Source organism: Arachis hypogaea, chromosome 14 (genome assembly GCF_003086295.3).
Source record: "Arachis hypogaea cultivar Tifrunner chromosome 14, arahy.Tifrunner.gnm2.J5K5, whole genome shotgun sequence".
Classification (NCBI taxonomy): Eukaryota; Viridiplantae; Streptophyta; class Magnoliopsida; order Fabales; family Fabaceae; genus Arachis; species Arachis hypogaea.
The window spans coordinates 44,500,681-44,507,694 of record NC_092049.1 but is presented as its reverse complement, the minus strand read 5'-3'; the positions used below and the strand labels follow the sequence as shown (position 1 = coordinate 44,507,694).

Below are 7,014 nucleotides of genomic sequence, written 5' to 3'. Positions count from 1 at the left end.
ATGCATTGCATCATTTTCATGTTTTTTCTCTCTCATCATAAAAATTTCAAAAATAAAAAAAATATCTTTCCCTTTTTCTCTCATCAAATTCGAAAATTTGAGTTGACTTTTTCAAAAAATTTTTTAAAATCTAGTTGTTTCTTATGAGTCAAATCAAATTTTCAATTCAAAAATCTTATCATTTTCAAAATCTTTTTCAAAAATCATATCTCTTTCATTTTTCTTAATTATTTTCGAAAATTTTTAAAATATTTTTCAAAAATCTTTTTCTTATCTTTATCTCCTAATTTTCAAAAATCACATCATCAATTAATGTTTTGATTCAAAAATTTCAAGTTTGTTACTTACTTGTTAAGAAAGATTCAAACTTTATGTTCTAGAATCATATCTTGTGATTTCTTGTGAATCAAGTCATTAATTGTGATTTTAAAAATCAAATCTTTTTCAAAACTAATTTCAATAATATCTTTTCAAAAATATCTTTCTATCTTATCTTTTTCAAAAATTTGATTTTAAAAATATCTTTTCTAACCTCTTATCTTCTTATCTTTTCAAAATTGATTTTCAAATTTGTTTCAACTAACTAACTAACTTTTTGTTTGTTTCTTATCTTTTTCAAAACTACCCAACTAACTCTCTCTCTCTAATTTTCGAAAAGATCCCCCTCTTTTTCAAAAATTTCTTTTTAATTAACTAATTATTTTAATTTTTGATTTTAATTTTCGAAAATTACTAACCTTTTTCAAAAACTATTTTCGAAAATCACTAACTCTCTTTCAGAAATAATTTTCGAAAATTCTCCGTCTCTCTCATCTCCTTCTTCTTTATTTATTCATCTACTAACATTTCTCCCTCACTCACCAAAAATCCGAACCCTCTATCTTTCTGAGTTCAGATTTTCTCTTCTTCTTTTCTTCTACTCACACAGGGAACCTCTATACTGTGGTAAAAAGGATCCCTATTATTATTATTTTTCTGTCCCTCTTTTTCATATGAGAAGGAGCAAGGACAAGAGCATTCTTGTTGAAGCAGATCCAGAACCTGAAAGGACTCTGAAGAGAAAACTAAGAGAAGCTAAAATACAACAATCCATAGATAACCTTACAGAAATTTTCAAACAAGAAGAGGAGATGGCAGCCAAAAATAATAATAATGTAAGGAGAATGCTTGGTGACTTTACTGCACCAAATTCCAATTTACATGGAAGAAGCATCTCCATCCCCACCATTGAAGCAAACAATTTTGAGCTGAAACCTCAGCTAGGTTCTCTGATGCAACAAAACTGCAAGTTTCATGGACTTCCCTCTGAAGATCCTTTTCAGTTCTTAACTGAATTCTTGCAGATATGTGATACTGTAAAGACTAATGGAGTAGATCCTGAAGTCTACAGGCTCATGCTTTTCCCTTTTGCTGTAAGAGACAGAGCTAGACTATGGTTGGACTCTCAACCAAAAGATAGCCTGAACTCATGGGATAAGCTGGTCAAGACTTTCTTAGCCAAGTTCTTTCCTCCTCAAAAGCTTAGTAAGATTAGAGTGGACGTTCAGACCTTCAGACAGAAAGAAGGTGAATCCCTCTATGAAGCTTGGGAGAGATACAAAGGACTGACCAAAAAGTGTCCTACTGACATGCTTTCAGAATGGACTATCCTGGATATCTTCTATGATGGTCTGTCTGAATTAGCTAAGATGTCATTGGATACTTCTGCAGGTGGATCCATTCACCTAAAGAAAATGCCTGCAGAAGCTCAAGAACTCATTGACATGGTTGCTAATAACCAGTTCATGTACACTTCTGAAAGGAATCCTGTGAATAATGGGACGCCTCAAAAGAAGGGAGTTCTTGAAATAGATGCTCTGAATGCCATATTGGCTCAGAACAAATTATTGACCCAACAGGTCAATATGATTTTTCAGAGTCTAAATGGATTGCAAGCTGCATCCAACAGTACTCAAGAGGCGCCTTCTGAAGAAGAAGCTTATGATCCTGAGAACCCTGCAATAGCAGAGGTAAATTACTTAGGTGAACCTTATGGAAACACCTATAACTCATCATGGAGAAATCATCCAAATTTCTCATGGAAGGATCAACAAAAGCCTCAACAAGGCTTTAATAATGGTGGAAGAAACAGGTTTAACAATAATAAACCTTTTCCATCATCTACTCAGCAACAGACAGAGAACTCTGAACAAAATACTTCTAATTTAGCAAATTTAGTCTCTGATCTATCTAAGGCCACTCTGAGTTTCATGAATGAAACAAGGTCCTCCATTAGAAATTTGGAGGCACAAGTGGGCCAGCTGAGTAAAAGGATCACTGAAATCCCTCCTAGTACTCTCCCAAGCAATACAGAAGAAAACCCAAAAGGAGAGTGCAAGGCCATTGAATTAATCACCATGGCCGAACACAAAGAAGGAGAGGAGGACGTGAATCCCAGTGAGGAAGACCTCCTGGGACGTCCAGTGATCACTAAGGAGTTTCCCTTTGAGGAACCAAAGGACTCTGAGGCTCATCTAGAGACCACAGAGATTCCATTGAACCTCCTTATACCATTCATGAGCTCTGATGAGTATTCCTCTTCTGAAGAGAATGAGGATGTCACTGAAGAGCAAGTTGCTAAGTTTCTTGGTGCAATCATGAAGCTGAATGCCAACTTATTTGGTAAAAAGACTTGGGGAGAAGAACCTCCCCTGTTCACCAATAAACTAAACGCATTGGATTTACTGAGATTGCCTCAGAAGAAAGAGGATCCTGGAAAGTTCCTCATACCTTGTACCATAGGCACCATGATCTTTGAGAAGGCTCTATGTGACCTTGGGTCAGGGATAAACCTCATGCCACTCTCTGTAATGGAGAAACTTGGAATATTTGAGGTGCAAGCTGCTAGAATCTCATTAGAGATGGCAGACAACTCAAGAAAAGAGGCTTATGGACAAGTAGAGGACATGTTAGTAAAGGTTGAAAGCCGTTACATCCCTGCTGATTTCATAATCCTAGATACTGGGAAGGATGAGGATGAATCCATCATCCTTGGAAGACCCTTCCTAGCCACAGCAAGAGCTGTAATTGATGTTGACAGAGGTGAATTAGTCCTTCAATTAAATGAGGACAACCTTGTGTTTAAAACTCAAGGATCTCTCTCTGCAACCATGGAGAGGAAGCATGAAAAGCTTCTCTCACCATAGAGTCAACCAGAGCCCCCACAGTCAAACTCTAAGTTTGGTGTTGAACTCCTATATCCAAACTCTAAGTTTGGTATTAGGAAGTCTCAACAAAGCTCTGAACATCTGTGAGGCTCCATGAGAGCCAACTGTCAAGATATTGACATTAAAGAAGTTCTTGTTGGGAGGCAACCCAATGTTTATTTAATTATATTTTTATTGGTTATATGTCTTTATAGGTTCATGATCATGTGGAGTCACAAAATAAACAGAAAAATTAAAAACAGAATCAAAAAACAGTAGAAGAAAAATCACACCCTGGAGGATGACCTTGCTGGTGTTTAAACGCCAGTGAGATGCATCTGGTGGGCGTTCAACACCAGAACAGAGCATGGTTCTAGCACTGAACGCCAGAAATGGGCAGCATCTGGGCGCTGAACGCCAGAATTGCACCCTGGAGAAGAGCTGGCGCTGAACGCCCAGAACAAGCATGGTTCTGGCGTTCAACGCCAGAAATGGGCAACAAATGGGCGTTGAACGCCCAAAACAAGCACCAACCTGGCGCTGAACGCCCAGAGTTGTGTGCAAAGGCATTTTGCATGCCTAATTTGGTGCAAGGTTGTAAATCCTTGAACACCTCAGGATCTGTGGACCCCACAGGATCATCTCAGGATCTGTGGACCCCACAGGATCCCTACCTACCTCCACTCACTCTCTTCTCTCTTCTCAATCATCCTCTCTTCCCAATAAACACTCTTCCCTAAAACCCTTCACCTATCACCTCCATCCCTCTTCCCTATTAACCATTCACCAGTCACATCCACCCACTCTTCCCCATAAACCTACCCAATAAACTCCACCTACCTTCAAAATTCAAAATCAATTTCCCACCTAAACCCACCCATATAGCCGAACCTTACCCCCCTCCCTTCCCTATATAAAGCCTTCCATTCTTCTTCATTTTCACACAACACAACCCTCTCTTCCCCTTCTTCGCCGAAACACCTTCCCTTCTCCCTCTCCTCCATTTCTTCTTCTTCATCATCTATTCTTTCTTTTATTACTCGAGGGCGAGCAATATTCTAAGTTTGGTGTGGTAAAGGCATAAGCTTTTTGTTTTTCCATTACCATTGATGGCACCTAAGACCGGAGAATCCTCTAGAAAAGGAAAAGGGAAGACAAAAGCTTCCACATCCGAGTCATGGGAGATGGAAAGATTCATCTCTAAAGCCCATCAAGACCACTTCTATGATGTTGTGGCCAAGAAGAAGGTGATCCCCGAGGTCCCTTTCAAACTCAAGAGAAATGAGTATCCGGAGATCCGACATGAGAATCAAAGAAGAAGTTGGGAAGTTTTAACAAATCCCATCCAACAAGTCGGCATCCTAATGGTTCAAGAGTTCTATGTCAATGCATGGATTACTAAGAACCATGATCAAAGTAAGAACCCGGATCCAAAGAACTATGTTACAATGGTTCGGGGGAATTACTTAGATTTTAGTCCGGAGATAAGGTTGGCGTTTAACTTGCCTATGATGCAAGGATATGAACGCCACTACACTAGAAGGGTCAACTTTAATCAAAGGTTGGACCAAGTCCTTATGGACATATGTGTGGAAGGAGCTCAATGGAAGATTGACTCCAAAGGCAAGCCGGTTCAATTAAGAAGATTGGACCTCAAGCCTGTAGCTAGAGGATGGTTGGAGTTCATCCAACGCTCCATCATCCCCACTAGCAACCGATCTGAAGTTACTGTGGATCGAGCCATCATGATTCATAGCATCATGATTGGAGAGGAAGTAGAAGTTCATGAAGTCATCTCCCTTGAACTTTACAAAATAGCCGAAAAGCCCTCTCCTGGGGCAAGGCTAGCTTTTCCTCATCTTATTTTCCATCTATGTTACTCAGTTGGAGCTTTCATAGAAGGAGACATTTCCATTGAGGAAGAGAAGCCCATCACCAAGAAAAGGATGGAGCAAGCAAGAGAGCACATTCATGGAGCTCAAGAGGCACATGAAGCTCATCACCATGAGATCCCGGATATGCCTCAAATGCATTTTCCTCCACAAAACTATTGGGAGAACATCAACACCTCCCTAGGAGAATTAAGTTCCAATATGGGACAAATAAGGGTGGAACATCAAGAGCACTCCATAATCCTTCATGAAATAAGAGAAGATCAAAAAGCAATGAGGGAGGAGCAACAAAGACAAGGAAGAGACATAGAAGAGCTCAAGGACATCATTGGTTCCTCAAGAAGGAAACGCCACCATCACTAAGGTGGACTCATTCCTTGTTCTTACTTTCTCTATTTTTCGTTTTCTCTATGTTAAATGCTTATCTATGTTTGTGTCTTCATTACATGATCATTAGTAGTTAGTAACTATGTCTTAAAGTTATGAATGTCCTATGAATCCATCACCTCTCTTAAATGAAAAATGTTTTTAATTCAAAAGAACAAGAAGTACATGAGTTTCGAATTTATCCTTGAACTTAGTTTAATTATATTGATGTGGAGACAATACTTTTTGTTTTCTGAATGAATGCTTGAACAGTGCATATGTCTTTTGAAGTTGTTGTTTAAGAATGTTAAATATGTTGACTCTTGAAAGAATGATGACAAGGAGACATGTTATTTGATAATATGAAAAATCATAAAAATGATTCTTGAAGCAAGAAAAAGCAGCAAAGAACAAAGCTTGCAAAAAAAAAAATAGCGAAAAAAAAAATAGAAAGAAAAAGAAAAAGCAAGCAGAAAAAGCCAAAGCTCTTAAAACTAAAAGGCAAGAGCAAAAAGCCAATAACCCTTAAAACCAAAAGGCAAGGGTAATAAAAAGGATCCCAAGGCTTTGAGCATCAGTGGATAGGAGGGCCTAAAGGAATAAAATCCCGGTTTAAGCGGCTAAACCAAGCTGTCCCTAACCATGTGCTTGTGGCGTGTAGGTGTCAAGTGAAAACTTGAGACTGAGCGGTTAAAGTCAAGGTCTAAAGCAAAAAAAGAGTGTGCTTAAGAACCCTGGATACCTCTAATTGGGGACTTTAGCAAAGCTGAGTCACAATCTGAAAAGGTTCACCCAATTATGTGTCTGTGGCATTTATGTATCTGGTGGTAATACTGGAAAACAAGGTGCTTAGGGCCACGACCAAGACTCATAAAGAAGCTGTGTTCAAGAATCATCATATTGAACTAGGAGAATCAATAACACTATCTGAACTCTGAGTTCCTATAGATGCCAATCATTCTGAACTTCAATGGATAAAGCGAGATGCCAAAACTATTTAAGAGGCAAAAAGCTACAAGTCCCGCTCATCTGATTGGAGCTATGTTTCATTGATAGTTTGGAATTTATAGTATATTCTCTTCTTTTTACCCTATTTGATTTTCAGTTGCTTGGGGACAAGCAACAATTTATGTTTGGTGTTGTGATGAGCGGATAATTTATACGCTTTTTGGCATTGTTTTTAGTATGTTTTTAGTAGGATTTAGTTACTTCTAGGGATGTTTTTATTAGTTTTTATGTTAAATTCACATTTCTGGACTTTACTATGAGTTTGTGTGTTTTTCTGTGATTTCAGGTATTTTCTAGCTGAAATTGAGGGACTTGAGCAAAAATCAGATTCAGAGGTTGAAGAAGGACTGCTGATGCTGTTGGATTCTGACCTCCCTGCACTCAAAGTGGATTTTCTGGAGATACAGAACTCAAAATGGCACGCTTCCAATTGTGTTGGAAAGTAGACATCCAGGGATTTCCAGAAATATATAATAGTCTATACTTTGCCCAAGTTTAGATGATGCAAACATGCGTTCAACGCCAGCTCTCTGCCCAATTCTGGCGTCCAGCGCCAGAAACAA

At 38.6% G+C, this 7,014-nt stretch overlaps 1 non-coding gene across 1 annotated transcript; it reads right to left on the bottom strand.

The window, feature by feature from the left end:
* Positions 1-1,526: 1,526 nt before the first annotated feature.
* Positions 1,527-1,633, bottom strand: LOC112745372 (small nucleolar RNA R71). Its single transcript, XR_003173304.1, has one exon. It is a non-coding gene; the product is annotated as a small nucleolar RNA R71 (small nucleolar RNA).
* Between the last annotated feature and the right edge of the window lie 5,381 nt (positions 1,634-7,014).